Raw genomic sequence first — 21,103 nt, forward strand, 5'->3', positions numbered from 1 at the left:
AGTTTCGTGTTGAATTATTTTTCAAACAAATGTTATTTAACAAATAAATCATTACTTTATTTCAGAGTCAGATTTTCACCTTATGTTATGAGATTTACAGGCTGTAACAATTTCAAGCACAAACACCATAGAACTCACTTGACATGGGCTTAGACTAGAAGAAAAAGCTCTGAAGTTTTGCCTTAGGGAGGAAGACATGGTTACCAAGGGCAATTTTAAAAACAGTGTCATATAGAAGAGAATTTAGCTTCTTGTTTTTCTTTGTTGTTTTTGCTCAAAATACACGTGTCGCTCTTTGCAACGTGAGTCCTTGAACTGCTCATGAGAGGGCCCGGTGGAATCAAAACCTCATAAAGCACTAAGAGTTTTTGTTGTTGTTTTGTTTTGTTTTGCTTTGCTTTTGTTCCAGGAAAACACTACAATGTCCCGAGGAATCAAGGGAAGGGGGAAGATGAATACAGAGCTGGAGAGGTCAGCAACAGGAGAGCAGAGAAAGTTGTTCCTTTTTTAAAAATATATTAAAATGTTGTACAATGCTCTCATGTATCATCTTGCAACATGTTTTCCGTGTGCAGCACTGGAGTCAATGCCAGGAAGCAGGTATCCGGAGAAAGGTGTAAACAGTAGAAACAAATCCAAGCGTGTGAAGTTCTCTGACATTTTCTCCTCTCCCATCTGTGAGGTTTCGATGGACACACTGGGGCTGGGAAAGTAATTTTAAATGTCACTCTCATCGGAACACAATCATATTTTCTATCAAATATAAGAGCAGATCCATTTTCAATAATAACACATGTACAAGATTAAACTTGTGTTAAGTCAGATTTTCAGATAGAATTAAGATCTTGTTAAGTCAAGGGAAATAAGCATGCACTTCCCACATGTTATATGATTTAGAAACTAAAATACCCTTGTCTCTTAATCAGTGATAATTACTTGGAAGTCTCTGAAATGAGTTTACACATACAGTCCAAGGCTGGAAAGCAAATATGAAAGAAGTTCACATAGAGAAAAATTGTTTTGTTTTTTTCTTATTTTGAAGTCATATAAATGTATGGAGGAATTCAAATATTAACAGTACTTTCTGATTCGATCAGACCTTTGATTCAACCTCAGGTTTACACAAATTTAAATGTAGAAGACAACTTTGGAATCACTTATCTGCTCTCTCGCCATCAGAAAAGAAAACGGAGGCTTCCTTATGCCGACCTTACCTAAGGCAATTGAACACTTGGCTGAAGAAATGGGACCACAGTTCCCAACTCCCACATTCAATTCAGTGTTTTTCCTGTACACAACATAGTAAAAAGCACAGCACTTTTGAATGTTCATTTTGATCACTTTAAACATGTGGAATCCTGGGTGCAAGAAATTATAATATTTCAACATAATAATGATATATGTACTTTGTATGTACTGTATACTCTACTAGGCAATTTGTATCCATTTACTCTGACTTACTCTAGGAAAGTTGGATTGAACACAACTTAAACCCTTCACACAGCTTAGAAAGTGACTCATGAGTCTGAATTTTTTTTTTTCTTTTAATTGATTTTAGAGAGAAAGGAAGGCAGAGGGAGAGAGAGATAGAAATATCAATGAGAGAGAGCATCTACTGGCCGCCTCCTGCATGCCCCCCACTGGGGATCAGGCCCACAACCTGGGCATATGTCCTGACCGGGAATTGAACAGGTGACCTCTTGGTGCATGGGTTGCTGCTCAACCACTGAGCCACCCTGGCCGAGATGAGTCTGAAGTTTTGCAGGTCATTTCACAGAGTCTAATTTCAGGAAACACAGTAGTTAGAACATTCTGAGCTCCTGGTGCTATTTCTGCATTCTCTTTTTATGTAAAGTCTAATTTACCCCAGGATATACATCTTTCTGAAAATGTCTTAGTTTCTGCTTTCCAGGAATTTGACAGGCCATGAAACTTTGAACAGCCATAGATCCACCAACATCCTGACAGCTTCAAAGACCAAAAACCAAACAACTGAACTCCTAAACCCCTCTCTCTCTCTCTTTCTCTCTCTCTCATTTTTTAATTGATAAGAGAGTCTGATTATCTTCTTTCTTTTTACTAAGTTCAATAAAGATTTTAATAAATTCTATATAGTTCAATTGATACCATCTTCCACACACCCCCCCCCCACCCCCACACACACACACTCACACAGAGTCTGCCTAACAGAATAGTTCTTTAGGGTCAGGTACCATGTTTTACACGCCTTTTATATCTTCTAGAGTCTTGAGCACACAGTTAGTTGATAATAAATAAAAGCATTCTGATTGGTTACCTTGAATTTTCATGCAATGTCTGCCCATGTCCCTGAATAACTCATTAGCCATGAACATCTTCAGTTTCTGAAGTAATCCAAAATCACAGGTCAAATTCCACTCTCTTTGCAGTTGAATATATTCAGTGGGAAATCTTTGAAAAGCAGTTTTAAATTGTGTTAAGAATTATTCCCTTTGTATCCAGACAGTGCTGTGCTATGAAAAAAGCAAAAGCAAACACAAACAACCGACAGTCTAGTTTCACGTCTCCCTGCAGTCGTGTGTCCACAGGGGAGTCGCTGAAACTCATGTCTCAATTTGCTCCGCGGCACCCGGACTGGAAATGGTGGAAGGAGATGGAAGGATGCGAAGCAGGCAAGAAGCTACCAGACCATGCTCCGCTCATTCTGGGGGCCATGCGGAGCTCGGAGCTTTCTGGGAGGAGCAATAGAGTTGCTTGCGGGGAGGTGGGGGAGACGGGGTAGGAGGGGCTTGGTTATTTCTTTCCAACTTGAACCAGAGGAGCTCCATTTTCATTGGCTGTTGACAGTTTTGGATACTGGAATTCTGTCATATGAAAGGCTGTGCTGCCATTTTCCACAGAATTAAATGATTGGTCAACCCTTACGTTGTATAAGGTTATTTGGAGATAGTTATTTATGGTTTCTCTGGAGTTAAATGAATGGTCTGGTCTCTGTATGCCTCACTTTCTACGGCTTTGCACGGAGTCCTGCAGCCGACAGAAGGCCCACATGGCAGAGCGCTGCGGGTAACGAAGGTCCGGTGTTCACCGGTGGGGACGAAAGGGGACCTGGTGCGCACCACTCAGCCTCCTGGCATCTCCGTCACCAAATGCAGCTGTCGTCAGACTCCACCTACTCTGGCTTCATTTCTTTTATGGGCTAAACACCCAGAAGCTGGAGGAAGAGTAAACAGGAGACGCCCCCAAGTGTAGCAAAGGTCAAAATTACAAGTTTGAGAATTACTGCTTAAAGGGAGCAAATGTGACTGTAGATTTTTTAAAAATTTGTTTTGTTTATAATCAATTTTCTTTCTCTTGTTTGGAGGAAAGGTGGGTGGGAGGTGAGACTGAGTATAGGAGTGGAAATTAGTGAATTATTATTCATTTGTCTTCAATGAAACATCAACAAGATGTTTTTGCTGCATTGAATATCGAAGTAAACAGAGCTGTTCTCCAATGACTTTATCTTTTGTTAGAATGTGTTCTATGACTATCCAAGTCTAATCAGGTCCCATGGCAAAATGCAACAGAGAATCCATCAGGGACATTAGTGTCTGATACCACTTGAGGAGAATGATGGGTGGTTTCCAATGTCAACTCTGTGTTCCTCAGCAAGAATACAGGAGCCTCTGTGTTCCTCAGGTTGTGTCTTCTTGCCGTAATTTTCTTGGCAGAAATATTTAAGAACCTGTTCATGAATACTCTAGATCTAGTCACTTTCAATTTAACCCATGATGGATATTTCACTTGAGTAAAATAGTTATCACAAATTTGTATATATTTTTCTATGTTGATTGACATAGTCAATGACACAAAAATCATTTCATCACACTCACACCCTTCTCCAAAATATTTTTTGCAGTGGATCTCATGCAAAATAAATTGTTTTACCACCAGTACAGGCCTGGAAGTTGCATACAACCACCTGTTATGTCACTGAGTGTCTTTATCAGTGAGGAGTTGTGTTTGTTTACTCATAACTAGGACTATACTCCAGAGGCTAAAACGAATTAGTGTTTTTCTTCTCACAGAAGACCAAGTACAGTGGCAGGCATTACCAGATTGCTCAGATGACTCCATAATGTCATTAAGCAACTTAAGCTCCTTTCACTTTTCTGCTACACATCCTTCTTTGCCTATCCACAAAGTGAGAAGATAGAACCAGAACTCTAAATTCCATGCACATGTTACCGCAGGAAGGGCAAGGGGCAAAGGATAAGGTGCAAAAGGCAAGGGGCTCTTCCCAGCAAATTCAGCTTCATTTAAGGAAACTTTTCAGCAGCCCCACCAATAGCTTGTATGTGTCTCTCATCAGCCAGGACTCATGCACATTGCCACAGTTAGTAGAGAAGGAAGCTGGGCCACAAGGCCACTTGAATCACATGGGGGTGGGGGTGGGGGTGGGGAGGGGGAATGTCCTTTTCTAAGAAAGAAGGAGGGGAAGGACAGCAGGATATTGAATAGTAACTACAAATTTCTGGCATAGTGGCCTACAAGTAACCAGGTGTTCTATTTAATTATTATTTTCTTAATAGTCTCATATTTTGATTGTGTGTAGCCCTTGAACTGTACTGCTTCCTAACTAAGCTTGCGCATGAACAGCATGGTTCACAGAATGCCAAATATGGGCTTAATGATAGGTAGAAATGTCATACTAGATGTGTCTTTATAAAAAAGAAAAATTGATGCAAGTTTAATTTATTTGACATCACATTAGTTTAATTTAAAAGAGGAGCTCTGTAAACTTTGAAAATTTCTTTAAGCCAAGTTGATACAGGCAGAAAGCTAAAACCTCTTTGAGTAAATGATAATGAATCAGATTCTGAAGAGATTGATAGAATGACATTAAAAATCTGAAAATAAAATTATAAGTCACAGAGAAAATAATAGGTTCCAGTTCAGTGATTTTAGAAATAAATATCATATCTGTTAAGGTATTTTATCCTTATGAGATCCTTCATTAAATAAGAAAAATTGACTTTATATTTGACTTTATATTTATTTCAATTCAATAAATATAACAAATATGGTATAAATGTCGAGTGCTCAAATGAAAACCACAAAATAGTGACTTATTTTATGAAATCCAAAGTCATTAATACACCAAAGGGTATCTGTAGATTCATCTAAAATAATCTGGAACCGCAAGCATTCAGATAGTAGGTCAATTCTTTGTAGTGATTAGAGCATTTTGTTAGTGAACTAACCGCTTAGATCATAAGAACTCTGTATACTAGGAAATGTGTTGTTTTGTTTTAGTGTTTAGCAATGACTCCCTTTAGCTATATAATGTAACCAAAACACTTGCTACTTAGATGATTGCTTTACATCAGCTTTTTAAACTTTTTCTGTATTTGTAACCATTTTCCCACAGATTATGGTCTCAAAGCATTTTACACTTACAACGGCTAGTATATCTCAAACAGCTATTTAAAATTTTCACCCTGGTTCAATTTCTACAACGCAGCTGAAAATGACATATATAGATATAAAGCTATATACATGTTTATATTTAACAAAATAAATTATACTTTTAAATTGGGGGGGGGGGCTAGAAACACAAAACACAATCCTTTCTAAACTGACATTTCCAACCCTTACCACTCCCAGGAGAGAAAAGTGTGTTTCTATCCAATATTAGTGAGAGAAATCTTATTCCCTTTTTAATGATCCCACTACCAAGAAAGGAAAAGTCAGTTTCACACCCTGACACTTTTTTAAGACTTACTCTGCTGTTAATTTGGAGTTACCACAGTGTCTGAAATTCTATGAGCCCTGAATTATCAGGAATACACAAGCGTAGACTGGGATGATATCCCTTGGGATTCAAGTCCCACCTATCTTCAGGGTAAATTAGAAAGAGACTGTCATGAACATGTAGAATCAGAAGGTCAGTTATCACCCAGTGAAGAAATAACCTCTATAGCATTTTCAGCAGATACTCATCCAATTTTGTGTAAACGTCAGAATTTAAGAACGTTTTTCTTGATGTTTTTTTAAAAAAAAATGTCATTTCTTTTAAAAACAAGATTTCCTTCGGTGGAGCTGACACTGCTGCCTTAACTTCAGCCTACACGAAATTGGTCTAATTCTTCTTCCACAGGACTGGTCTTGACACCTCGGAAACAGTCCCCCTGCCTTTCCTCCTTCTTTTCCTCTCGTGCTGAGCGTCTCCAGCTCCCTCTGCTTTTCCTCCTGTGACAGAGCTGTAGACGACTAACCACCTCTTCCAATTTCCTGGCCTTACACGAGTTGTTGTTTGGTTTGGTTTGTTTTCACAATCACATTGAAGTGTGCCCCGATAACAAACACACCAACATATGGCCAGATTTCCCCGCACCATGAACGTTCATCCTTCTTGCTTGTTGTGCTGCACTTGTATGAACACAGACCAAAGTGATTTTAACCCTGTTTGCAACAATAACTCACTGTGGTCTCAGTATGACATTATCATCAATTAAAAGTCCTATGTTACTGGTGTCTGGGGTTCCTTGAAACTCCTGAGATGGAAATCAAAACTTCAAAAGCAGTGCTCAGGCAAGAGGTTTATGAAAAAGTCTTGTGCATGAGGGAAACAGCATTGAAGGGAGAGAGAAATGTTGCTCCCCCGGTGAAAGCCAGGGAACAGTTGTAAAGAAGTTGAGGAGGGAAAGATGACTTCTAAGTGTGACTTTTAAGTATGTAGAGTTGAGGACTCCTTGGCACATACACAGTACAACTATATGCTTCTTCACGTGCAGCATGTCCCATTAGCATGTTATATTGTTTTATCTCCACCCAGGGTGTCTTTTGACTATTACAGTGAAGGGCAAGTCACTGCCTCGGTGTGATTGGGCTGAACTGCTCATGTGTTAGGGTGTGGAGGGTCTTCACCCATAAAGAAAGTTAGGTTTCTGGTACCACTCCGCCTGCTTGCTGATTGAATGCAGGCTTTGCGGGGTAACAGATGGAAATTCAAGTCTTATCAGTAAAGGCTCAGCCTGTATCAACCAGGTTATTTTTATTTAAAATTACCCTGGCCCCTGTTGTGCAGTGGTTAGAGCATTGGCCAGTGCACAGAGGAGTCCCGAGTTTGATTCCCAAACAAGGGCACATACCTGGGTTGCAGGTTGATCCTCAGTCCTGGCCTGGGCGTGGGAAGCAAGGGATTGATGTCTCTCTCACATTGATGTTTCTCACACGCTCTCTCCTCCTCCCTCCCTTCCTTCCACTCTCTCTAAAAATAAATTTAAAAAATGTCCTTGGGTGAGGATCAACAATAAAAATCAATTGAGGCAGTCCTCACAAAAATGTAATGAGCGCCCTAGCTGGGTAGCTCAGTTGGTCCCAGCATCATCCCAAAACACCAAGGTTGCAGGTTTGATCTCTGGTCATGGCATACACTAGAAGCAACCAATGAATGAATAAATAGGTGAAACAACAAATTGATGTTTCCCTCTCTCCTTGTCTCTCTCTCTTCCTCCCTCCCTCCCTCCTTTCTTCTCTCTCTACCACACACACATAAATAATACATAAAAATTAAATAAATTAATGAGAAACATTATCAGTGACCTTGCTGAAATCCAGATGTCTCACTGACTCTCTCAGTTAAATAATCTTGTCAAAATAAGAGAAAAGTCATGAGAAATAAAAGAATTATTTTTTACTCTACAGTGGACAGAAACAGGGTGATAACCACAAATACCTTCCTTCCTAAATCCTAAAGTGATTATGTTTAATTTTATTGAGGTTGTTGCCAACATTACTTGTCTATATACAGTATTTAAAGATCAAGTTCCACATGAAAAGAAGAAGAAGAAGAAGAAGAAGAAGAAGAAGAAGAAGAAGAAGAGAGAGGGATGGAGGTAAAGGAAAGAAAGAAAAGAAATAAAGAGAAAATTAAAAAAAAGAGAGAGAGAAAAAGGAATAGTAAACTTTCTTTTACTCCTTTCATATTATCCATAATTCTCCAGTTATCACCAATAGTGGATCTCTAATAAAAGCTTTAGCTTGTCTTTTCTTTTTGGAATGTAATTTATCTCAGCAGGAAACGTGAACCTATTTAATTAGTCAGTGATGTATGAAAAGAGATATATGTACAAGTACCATGACCAAAAGTAACCTCACAGGGTGATCTGATCATAAAATTTTAACTGGACAGGTAAAAGGATTTTAGCCCTGGCCAGTGTGACTCAGTTGGTTGGAGCATCATCCCATGCACCAAAGACTGTTGGGTTTGATTCCAGGTCAAGGCGGGTGCAGGTGGCACCCAATCAATGTTTCTCTCTCACACTGATGTCTCTCTCTCTCTCTCTCTCTCTCTCTCTCTCTCTCTCTCAAATTAATAAAAACATGTGTTTGGCTGAGGATTTAAAAAGAAAAGTCTTCATTGTTCTTGTGCACGTAGGTCAATAATACACCTTTGAAATGCCAGAAGTAATCCTCTTTTCCAGACCTCTTGAAGGTACAACCACCCTCAAGGAAGCACATGTTCCTGTTGGCTATACCGTAGCTTGCTTTCTCCTACCTTCATGTAATTTTCTTTGGTCCTTCTTTTATTCCCAATGTGTAAAAGAAACTGCAAAACAGCCATTCTCAGGAGCATTTGAGATCTTGCTTGCCGGCAATGTTGTCAGTTTGGCTCAAATAAACTCCTATAAAAATTATGTAAAAATGTGTATGTTTCTTACATCAACACAGTTAATATCTAATAACTCACTGTCAACTTTTTCCTTAACAAGTTTTTATTTATCCCTTTCTCTTGCTGACCATTTTTTAGAAAAGTTTGGGAGAAGAGATTCTTCTTTTTGACCTTCACCAGTTTAAACTATATTACTTAGTCAAAGTACCCCACATTTTCTCTATTTCAATGTTTAACATGCATAAATATCATCTAGTAAACTGTTAAGAAAAAGTGTCCTTAGACCTGTGGGGGAAGGGGAACTTTTTCTTTTGCCCTCTTAGTTTTTTTTGACTGGTCAATTAGTTAAAACAGCATAAGACAGTTTAGCCAGTGTGGCTCAGTGGTTGAGCATCAGCCCATGCACCAAGAGGTCGCCAGTACGATTCCCGGTCAGGGCACATGCCCAGGTTGTGAGCCTGATCCCCAGTGGGGGGCATGCAGGAGGCGGCCAATTAATGTTGTCTCTCATCATGTTTCTATCTCTCTCTCTTTCTCCTTTCCTCTCTCTCTCATATCAATAAAGAATATATATATATATATATATATATATATATGGAAAAAAATATATATATATATGACAGATTTATTGGAGAAAATAATTTAATCATGTAAGGAGAATTCACACAGACGTGAGATCCTGAAGACAGGCAAAATGAGGTTTATATGGCATTTTGAGCTAAGGAAAAGGAGACAGAGGGGTGACTCTTCAAAGAGAAGGAAGGCAATTCACAGGAAGAATGAAAAGAGTATTTGTTTGGTAAACAAATGTTTGCTGGGCCATACAGAGACAATCGGACATGGAGAGGAATGTTAGGGCCCACTGTGTTAGGTCCTTCCCATCTACCATACCTAGTACATGTTGAACTGTTACCAGATGGCGACCAGGCCTGAGGCAGGTCTGCCTAGGGCCGGCCAGTAGCATGTGGGTTCTTGACTTCATGCAGGAAACATTTCACAACATGAGTCCAGATCAATTTGAAAGTATATTTATTGCAGCTGGAGACAGTGAAACAAAGAAAAAGTTTAGGATAGAAGAAGCAAAAGGATAGAGCCTAGATAGGCCTGCTTTGGTTCTCTAGAAATGTTGTAGGAAAAAAGTGTGCTGCCCAGCCAGTGTGGCTCAGTGGTTGATAGTCGACCCATGCACCAGGAGGTCACCGGTTCAATTCCCAGTCATGGCACATGCCCAGGTTGTGGGCCCGATCCCCAGTGGGGGGCATGCAGGAGGGGGCCAATAGATGTTCTCTCTCATTGATGTTTCTATCTCTCTCTCTCCCTCTCCCCTCTTCTTTCTCTAAAATCAATGAAGTACAAAAAAAAAAAATTTTTTTTTTAATGAAAAGTAAAGAAGTGTGCCACACTGGGTGTCATGATCTCACTGAGAAGTAAAAGTCACAGTGACAAAAGTGAGCCAAGGCAGAACAGGCTGCTGTTAGCTCACTAGCAAGTCAGAGAAAAAGGGGACCTTGAAGACTGGTTCAGGTGTAAGCTCAAGAGAAGCTGCCGCTGCCCACTGCTCCCCTGGTTGCAATTCTCCTGGGGACCCTTAGAGTTCAGGAGAGAAAGCAGAGATACACGATTACGGGGGAAGGTGTGGGAGTGGTCTAGAGAGAGTGCACGCTGGGTCCCTGGTCTTGAGGCTTTTTGTTTCTTTAGTCGATGGGAATCCAAGAGGAGGTCTCAGGGATCTTAACAGAATATTCATTATCTTTCTAGGTGTGTCCTTCAATATGTTGATTCATCAAAATGCACTCATAGAGGGGTCTGGGTTAGTTTCTGGTTAGTTTCATTTTTAAAGAACATCATTAAAGAGGGACAGGGACCTTGAAGAGAGACTGAGACCAAAGCTGGTCTGCCCCAGGTCTGTCTAAAATGTGTCAACAATTTGCTTCTAAGTGCCCTTGGTTAGGGAAGATAAAACCTGTGATTCATTAGTTGGCTGTAAATTGCTCAAATTGTTTGACCTTATTTAGTTATTTTGTCTCAGTTTCTCTTATTCCACTTGTCAAGGAATTTCCCTAGTTTCTTACTATCCTGCCTCAGTACTTTAATTATGGTGATTGCTCTCTTCCTGGAGCAGGTCATCTATCTAAATTCTATTAGGCAATTAGAGATAAGGTCAGTTTCTTCCTGAGTCTTTTGTCTTGTAAAAAATAATCAGCCTAAACTATCCTCATGACAAAGACACATCTTCGGGTGGCCAATTTTGCTCCCCTATAGACCCTAGCTCTAGATAATTTGACTAGAATCCACATTTTAATGAAACAGCCTGCATGATTTTGATGCATACATTTGTCAACATAAGAACATCCAAACCTGTAGAGAATTTTTATAAAAATTTATTTGAGTCAAACAGAGGATACACCTGGAAGCAAGATCTCAGCAGACTGAGATAAATGCTTGTCAGAATGGCAGTTTGCAGTTTCTTTTATGCACTTGAGATTAATGTGGAAACATGAGGAAGGTGGGAGATAGGAAATCAGGGAACGGATTATAGGATAGTTAAACTCTTGAGGGATTGCAGGTACTCCCTTGAGGGTGGTATTAGAAGGAGGGCTTGAAAGGGGACATTTCAATGGTGTGTTAACCTAGATGCACAGAAACAATGGAAAGGGCTTGCTTAAGGAAAAGATAAGCCTTTGTTAGAAAGTTTCAGAGGTAGTAAAAGAGCCCTTGGAGTTTAAGAGAGAGAAAGGCAAAGGTAACACACCTGGGGGGAAGAAGAGGTGGAAGGGAAAAGGTTGGGCATGCTCCCAAGAGGCAGAGGTGCTCCAACAAATATAAGTCACTTAATAAAGAAGTTCTATGTCTGGGCATGACTACTCACCATGACCTACCCAGTCAGGAATTTGTCATCAGATTACCCTGTGAGATTACTGTCCATAGAACCCCTTTTTTTCATCTGCATAGTAAATGGACCATATTTTGAGAAGTATTGCCATATTAATTTTAATTTGAAATTATGTAAAATTATGTTATGAGAATGAATTTACTTTTTATATTATCTCGCATTCTTTCTGGGCTATTTCCCTTAAGAATACCTAGCTCTGAGCACATGTCTGTTCTCTCTTGAAGTTTTGGAGATCAGTTGTCCTAAAATCTAAATTGTATATCTGACTATAAATTCATTTCTGTGGTTATTTTAAATTCCAATATGATGTGATCACTTTGTTTATTTACCTAATATTGTAGTTTATTCAGTATGACAAAAACAATTGCTTATAGGCCTGTTCCCTTCTGTAAAAGATAGATCATTATGAAAATAACTCAGCAACCAACAAAGTTAAAACAGATAATGCTTCTAAAGTGTTTTGTAAACTACAAAACAGATATTTGCATTTAATCTTATATCACAGTCTAGAGCTATTATCTTAGTTTGATCAAGTACCTGTAACAGAACATTATAGATCTGGCAGCTTACTGACAACAGAAACACAACTCTGGATGTTGGGAAGTCCAAGATCAAGGCTCAAGCAGATTCCATGTATGGTGAGAGCACTTCCTGGTTCTTAGATGACTGTCTTCTTGTGTTCTCATATGGTAGATGGGGCCAGAGAGATCTCTCAGGCCTTTGTAGTTTTGTTTTTACAGAGAGAGAGAGGAAGGGAGAGGAAAAGAGAGAGAAACATCGATGTGAGAGGGATGATACCAACTACAGTTGCCAAAAGAACTCCAAACTGATACAAAAATTTTATTTGAGCCAAAAACTGAGGACTGACATGGAAGCAAGTTCTCAACAGATTGAGAAAATAGTCTAGAGAATAGCAGTTTTGCAGTTCTTTTTATGCATTTGGAATCAAAGGAGAAAACCGTAAGGAAGATTACATGACATCCGTTGATGATTGCGCATTGGTGGCAGGGAGAACGGCCCCAGCTGTTAAACCAGTGGAGTCAGCCTGGACCTTGTTTCAACAACCTCAGTACTTGAGTTCTGGCTAAAAACAAATTCAGAGCCAAGACTCAAACTATAAGAGCAAGTTTATTTAGAAAGTCACAGAGATAGAAGAAGTGAGTGGTAGAAGAAATGGGCTCAGGAAACAAGTTACAGAGGCAAAAGAAGGACCCTTGGAGCTTAGGAGAAAAAGAGAGAGGCAAGGAAAATGCACCTGGAGGGGTAGAAGAGAGGGAGAGGAAAGGCACTGGCATGCTCCCGGGAGGGAGAGCAAACTGGGCTCTCTGTCCTAAGAGCATTTAAGGGAGGGATTTTAGTGGAGATCCCACGGGAGGATCCCAATAGAATATTCATCAGCTTTCCAGGTTTGTCCTTTCAGGGTCATGGTCTCTACTGATTGGTTGGTGCCAGGGCAGGAGTTCAATACACCTGGTCCTGATGTCAGCCATGGGCCACTTATCTGGCTTTGCTACTTTACTAGGCCTGAAGCTGAAACACAACTGAGGCTTAGATGCATTTGATGTGGGTCAGAACCTCATTGTTCTGGGGGTACTTAATGCTTAGGGACTATTGTCTGGCCCCATTGTTCATTGCCTCCCTCTAAGCAGGTCTAATTCACATGATTAGAACAAGCCAGGGGAGGAAAGGTCAGAAGAGGGTTTGAGCTGCATGACTAGTGATATGAAAGGTCAGGGGGTGTCTAAACAACATGACCAGCCATATGCTAGGGGAGGAAAGGTTACCCTGGGGGCAAGGTCCCTGTTTTCTCAGTTTTGACTGTTGCTAGGCATTTCTACTTATTTGAAATTGCCTTGGCATTCAAATTTAATGTGGATTAATTTTCAACTATAAATCAAAATCACTGTTAATTTTATAAAGATAGCTACCATAAGGAAAAATTATAATTACAGGTGTTCATCTTCAGAACCAAATACAAATTATAGCTCTAATCTCCTTGGATATTCACTTTTCATATACCTGAAGTGCTTCATTATGCAACATTATTTTGTTATAAACATCTCATTGGTCTGTCTTACAACCAGATGTGCTGAAGACAATTCTCTCACTCATTGTAAATTATGTGAGAATAAAAAAAAAGGAAATCATTTCCTCATTTACTAAGCTAGAATGGAAGCTGTATGTTGACCTGTGCAAAAATAGCCATGGTGACTTGACAATCTTTAAGATAAGTAGTATATACATTTTTGAAATACTACTGTTTTCTACTTTAAGAGAAAGAAAGAGAAATGACTTCTTACCTAGAATGTGATAGGATTCAGAAAATATACATGGCTAAATATATGCAAACTAGACAGGGTTCTACTGATGTGAAGGTAGTGTTTTGTGTACTTTAGGAAGGGTAAGAACGTGATGTGAAGGTAGTGTTTTGTGTACTTTATGAAGGGTGAGAACGGGATAGCCACATATGACTGATAACTGTTTCAATAAACCTTTTTTTAAAAATTGGCTTTTCTTTTGTTTGTTTTATTTTATTTATTTATTTTTTCTTTATTGATTTGAGAGAGAGAGAGAGGAAAGGAGAGGGAGAGAGAGATAGAAACATCGATGAGAGAGAACATCGATTGGCTGCCTCTTGCATGCCCCCCACTGGAGATTTGGCCCACAACCTGGGCAAGTGCCCTGACTGGGAATCGAACTGGCAACCTCTTGGATGCTCAACCACTGAAACACACCAGCCAGGCTCTTTTGTTTGTTTTAAACATTGTCAATGCAAGAAGCATCCAAACCTGTAAAGAATTTTGACAAGTTTATTTGAGCTAAACTGACAACAATTGCTGGGAATCAAAAATCTCAACAGATTAAAGAAAATGCTCTGAAGAATGGCAGTTTTGAAGCTTATTTTATACATTAAAATCAAAGAAGTAGGTGTAACGAGGGTTCCATGAAATTTATTGGTGGTAGATTAGGAAGGTGAGAGAAAGCAAAGCAGCAAAATCTCTGAGAGTGGATAAAGAGTAAAATGAAGGAACAAACACTTCTTTTACATCGGTGTGTGTAGGATAGTTAACAATTAGCATTTACAACACATAGAGATGGTATTTGGGCAACAAAATCACAAGGATGGGTTCTGTGGCCTTGTGCTCAAAAGAGATTATGCCATGAGGTATCTGGGGGAGCAAGGGGGATAATTTTGACATTCCAAAGGCATGTTATCATACATGCAAAAGACAATAGACAGGTTCAGTAAGGTAAAGATTGGCTTTTGTCAAGAAATATACAGGCCTCCCAGCAAACAAAAGCCCAGACCTGGACGGCTTCACAGGGGAATTTTATCGAACATTCAAAAAAGAACTAATACCTATTCTCCTCAAACTATTTTAAAAAATTCAAGGAGAAGGAAGACTTCCAAACTCATTTTATGAAGCAGCATAATTCTAATTTCAAAACCAGAAAAAGCCACTTCAAAGAAAGAAAACTACAGACCAATATCCCTGATGAACATAGATGCCAAAATCCTGAACAAAATACTAGCATATCGAATCCAGCCATACATCAAAAAAATTATTCACCATGACCAAATGGGATTCATCCCAGGGATACAAGGCTAATACAATATTCGCAAATCAATAAATGTGATACACCACATAAAAAAAATGAAAGATAAAAATCATATGATCATATTAATAGACACTGAAAAAACGTTCAACAAAATCCAGCACCCATTTCTGATAAAAATGCTCAGCAATCTGGGAATAGAGGGATCATACTTCAACATAATAAAGGCCATATATGAAAGACCTACAGCCAACATCATACTCAATGGGCAAAAATTAATAGCATTTTGTTTAAGAACAGGAACAAGTCAAGAATGCCCACTTTTGCCACTCTTATTTAACATAGTACTGGAAGTCTTAGCCATAGCAATCAGACAGGAAGAAAAAATAAAAGGGATCCAAATTGGAAAGGAGGAAGTGAAGCTGTCAGTATTCGCAGATGACGTGATACTATATGTAGAGAACCCTAAAGACTCCATCAAAAATCTACTAGACTTAATAAATGAATTTAGCAAAATATCAGGATACAAAATTTAATGTCAAGAAATCGATGGCATGCTTATACACCAATGACAAACTCACAGAAAGAGAAACTAAAAAAACAATCTCATTTACCATTGCAGCAAAAAAATTAAGATACCTAGAAATAAACTTAACCAAAGAAATAAAGGAACTATTCGCAAAAAATTACAGGTCATTAAAAAAAGAAATAGAGGAAGATATAAAAAAGTGGAAGCATATACCTTGTTCATGGATCGAAAGAATTAACATCATTAAAATGGCCATATTACCCAAAGCAATCTATAGATTTCATGCGATCCCCATCAAAATACCAATGATATACTTCACAAAACTAGATCAAATACTTCAAAAGTTCATATGAAACAAAAAAAGACCTCGAATAGCCACAGCAATCTTGAAAAAGAAGAACAAAGTAGGTCGGATTACAATACCAGATATCAGGTTATATTACAAAGCCATTGCAATCAAAACAGCCTGGTACTAGCACCAAAACAGGCATATAGATCAATGGAACAGAACAGAGAACCTGGAAATTGACCCAAGACATTATGCTCAATTAATATTTGACAAAGGTGGCAAGAGCATACAATGAAGTAAAGAATGCTTCTTCAATAAATGGTGTTGGAAAAATTGCACAGCTACATGCAAAAAAATGAAACTAGACCACCAACTTATACCATCCACAAGAACAAACTCAAAATGGATAAAATACTTAAATGTGACTCATGAATCCATAAAAATTCTAGAAGAAAATGTAGGCAACAACATTTAAGACATCACATGCAGCAGAATTTTTAGTGATACAACAACTAAGGCAAGAGAAACAAAGGGAAAAATAAACACATGGGACTACATCAAACTAATAAGCTCCTGCACAGCAAAAGAAACAACCATATGGATAAGGAACCCACTGTATGGAAGAGCATAATTGCCAATGATATATCAGATAATGGGTTAATTTCCAATATATATAAAGTGCTCATACAACTCAACAAAAGGAAGACAAAGAACCCAATTCAAAAATGGGCAGAGGAACTAGACACCTCTCTAACCAGGACATACAAATGGCTAAAAGACATATGAAAAAATGCTCAACATCACTAATCATCAGAGAGATGCAAATTAAAACAACAATGAGTTATCACCTCACACCTGTCAGAATGGCTGCCATCAAAAAATCATCAAACAACAAGTGTTGGCGAGGGTGTGGAGAAAAGGGGACTCTAGTACACTGATGGTGGGAATGTAGACTGATGCAGCCACACTATGGAAAACAATATGGTGTTACTTCAAAAAATTAAAAGTTGAACTGCCATTTGACCCAGTGATCCCACTTCTAGGAATATACCCCAAGAAGCCCGAAACACCAGTCATAAAAAATATATGTAACCCCATGTTCGTAGCAGCACCATTTACAATAGCTAAGATCCAGAAATAGCCCAAATGTCCATCAGTAGATGAATGGATAAAAAAGCCATGGTACATATACACAATGGAGTACTATGCAGCTGTAAGAAAGATCTCTTATCCTTTGAGATGACATGGAGACCTGGAAATTATTATCCTAAGCAAAGCAAGCCAAACAGAGAAAGACAAGTATCATATGATCTCACTTATTTGTGGACCATAATGAACACAACAGTCTGAGGAATGGGGTAGTCCCAGAGACGAGGAAGTGGGGTACAGACTGAAAATCCCCAGAAGAGGGGATGGTAGGGAAGAGATAAACCACAGAACTTATATGCATGTATGCATGAACAATGAACATGGATAGCAAAGCTGGGACAGGGCGGGGAGGATGTTGGAGGGGGAAGTCAGTGGGGGAAAAGGATAAACATCTGTAACAAAAATAAATTAATTAATTAATAATAAATAAATAAAAATGTTCCTTATAAAAAAAAAAGAAATATATTGGCCTAGGACATGACTACCTGTCATGATTTAGTTAGGGAATTTTAATTTTATACCATCCTATATGGTTACTTTAGATCTCTGAGTTTGTAAAGCCAGCCTTTAAGACCTCTCCTGAGCTTCTCAGGTTTAGTATGTGGCCCCTTGAGAACTGAGTTTGAATCCGGCAGCTGAAATTTATTGGGAGAAAGAGGTTTATCAAGGGTTACAGTTACACACTCAGTGATGGGAAACTAGGGAAGGTCATATGTTCAGGACATTGCTCATATGAATGGATCATCATATTCTCCAACTTGTTAAGTTACAGCTGTAAAAATGGGATTATAATTTAGGGGCAAGAGGCATCACGACTTGGTGGATGAGATATATTAGTAATTGATGTAGAAACTGTTGAAGAGAAAACCAAGGGCTCAAGATGGCGTTACTTGTGCTAAAATCCACGATACCAAACCTAGATTCAGTACCTAACCTATTAGCTGTTTTAACCTGTGCCAGAAACATAATCTTAATCAACACCAGTGATGTCATCTGTCATATGATCCCTTTCCTCCCCACCCCATAGAAAGAAGAGGCAATCTACATGATAAAAACCATTGCCTTCCCCTGAAAACATGAAGTCCTGGTCTAAAAATAATCCTTTATCTCTTTTTCTTAATAGCTCTCTTGCCTTACCCTTCTTTCTGTAAAAACCTTCCATTTTGTACAGCTCTCTGAAGTACCCTCTAGTTGCCAAATGGGATGCTTCACAATTTATGAATTGCTTAACAAAGCCAATCAGATCAGGACGTTTTCTGGATTGAATTTTGTTCTTTATCAAAACAAAATATAGGATTTGAAACTAAACAAAAGTCAGCTCCAAGTGCTCTTCTTCAAAGGAGGCTTACATCAAATTACAGTATTTTTTAAATTAAAATAGAGTTTATTAGCTTTTCTTTTAATATAAACATGAGGAAGAAAACCCACATAAGTTGTAGCATTCTTCTAAAACCAAATCTGCAATCAGTACTTGAATCTCCAAGCTCTGAACTCCATAAACAATGTTTTTTTGAGGTGGTAGATTGTAATATTTCATACACCATTATTTTCTTTTGTTTCTGTCCTTTCAAAATGATGGAAACTGCAGTACTCAACATAATGTGAAGCGTTGCTATAGTGAATGTATTCCTTGGCCCTGAAATCTCTGTTTATAGGCAAAATGTCTAGGAACACATTTGAGAAGGTAGGAGAAAGATTTCAAATAGTTGAGAGTATTAATCTTTCAGAGTATTTCAAGTTTAGGTGACATTTTACCAAACTCCTAAGTGATTGACCAGTTAACTTCCTGCCCTTTAAAGTCAGAGGTAAAGATTCCTAAGATCTGTGTGTTTCCTCTTAAATAGCATGGCTTAAATGGGACACTTACAAACAAGTCAACATGTAAGACAGAAAAGCTGGTTCATTCACCTTCTTTCATGACACTACTATAGGGTCCAATTTCTTTCCATTTATTACATGTGAATTAACAGTACTCCTCATACTTCACCAACATTTAGGAAAAAGAAAAAAAAAAAAAAAAAACTTTGGTGATCAAAGCAGGTCTACAGTGCAGCCCTGCAAAAAAAAATATATGTATATATATACATATATATTTTTTTAAATCCTTCTTCGAGGATATTTTTACATTTATCTTTAGATAAAGTAGGAGGAGAAAGGGAGAGAAACATCAGTATGAGAGAGACACATCCATTGGTTGCCTCTGGCACAACCTCCAACCAAGGCCATGGACCAAACCACAACTGAGGTATATGCCCTTGACTGGAATCGAACCCCAAACTCTTTGGTCTGAGGGCCAATGCTCTAAATGCTGAGTCAAACCAGCCAGGATATATATATATTTCCAAGAATATACAAGGTATCTCCCTGAAATCTTATTACAATTTTAAGCTTTGGCCCTTGTAGAAGTATAAAAGCCACTGGCTTACACAACATTTGAAAGTTTAAATGTCTCTTAAACTTAAGCTTTTAGTTTTAATTTTTTAATTTCAACCTCCTTTTGAAAATGGCAGAGTTGCTGAAACAAAAAATTAATTTTTAAATATTAAACCTTTTTTGTTTTAAACAATCTTTGTCATTTTGCAATTTACAAAACTAAATGAGAAACTTAATTAAACTTCAAAGGGTGTTTTGTAAGTCTGCAGCATTTATACGGCTGCAGGAGGGCCCCAGGGGGCCCAAGAACCCTCTACCACAGCTGAAAACTGCACTTGGGAACACCTATTCCATTATCTCCTTATCACTGGACTACCCTGTTGGTTGGAATTATGAAAATACCTTTGGATATATTTAACGAAGAAACATCATCAGAAAACGAGAAGCATCATTATATTTTTAAATCCCATTATAGTTATGTAAACCATAGTGACCTTAGTGATATACTACCACTAAAGAACAGAGATGCAAAGAAATCCTTGGATATTTTTAATGAGAGATTCACACAAGAACCAGTTCCAGAGGGAAGCTGTAAGCATGATCCTGAACACAGATTTATTTACAGATTTGTTCGGACTCTGTTCAGTGCCGCACAGCTAACAGCCAGATGGGCAATGGTAAATCTGCTTTTCTTAGAGAGGCTTTTAACTTATATGCCAAGATCGACTTTTGACCCACTAATTGGAAGAGAATTGCTTTGGGAGCCATTCTTCCTGCCTCCAAGGTTTGGGACGACCAGGTGTATGGAATGTGGACTACCGCCAGGTACTCAAGGACGTTGCCACTGAGGACATGAATGAGAGGAAAAGGAATTTTTTTGGAGCTACTTCAGTTTAATATTAATGTTCCTGCCAGTGTTTATGCCACATACTACTTTGACCTTTGATCCCTAGCCAATGACAACGACTTACCTTTTGTATCTCTTCCTCTTAGCAGAGAAAGAGCACAGAACCTAGAGGTCATTTCCAGATTATGTGAAGACAAAGACCTGTGCCGAGCTGCTCTGAGAAAGTCTCTCAGCAATGAAAATTTTACTAGTGTTCAGCATTCTCAAGTCATCCTCTCTTAAGGGAAAATGAAGGATTGTAACACCGTGAGCCCTTCATCTGCAGGGACTGGAGAAATATCACCTCTTCAGCTCAAGAACCAGAAAAGTTATTATTTTCACCTAAAGCATAGACATCAAGTTTAAGTGACTCATGGACAGTAAGGACTATGCTCCTAGAAAAGAATAGGACCTTCTCAATGCAACACACTGTCTTTTATTAGACAGAGTTACAGAAACCACTCCACAGCAAAATCTCCCAACCCACACACAGATATTTGCTTACAATGTAGGCTGATATTTTAAATTGAAGTTTTAATTTTGAAACTTGAAAGACACTGACTATACAACTTTTATGGCTTTCCTATTTTTCTGAACTGCTCCCTCCCAAAAAGAAAACAACCCTCCCTAAAGAAAAATACTCCCCCCCCCAATATCGCTATATATTCTTTTACAATCAATGCAGAATTACCATTAAAACAGGGACTCCTAACAACTCATGAAGTCACTTATGAACAGATTGTAGCATTGTTAGGTATTGAGGAATCCTTCATACTGCATTGTGGAAG

The 21,103-nt window shown here is 38.5% G+C and overlaps 1 pseudogene; it reads left to right on the forward strand.

Moving 5' to 3' along the window:
* The first annotated feature begins 2,958 nt into the window (after nucleotides 1-2,958).
* On the forward strand, nucleotides 2,959-20,558 carry LOC118629401 (annotated as a pseudogene).
* The last annotated feature ends 545 nt before the right edge of the window (nucleotides 20,559-21,103 follow it).

Source organism: Molossus molossus, unplaced genomic scaffold (genome assembly GCF_014108415.1).
Source record: "Molossus molossus isolate mMolMol1 unplaced genomic scaffold, mMolMol1.p scaffold_m16_p_1, whole genome shotgun sequence".
In the NCBI taxonomy this organism is placed as follows: domain Eukaryota; kingdom Metazoa; phylum Chordata; class Mammalia; order Chiroptera; family Molossidae; genus Molossus; species Molossus molossus.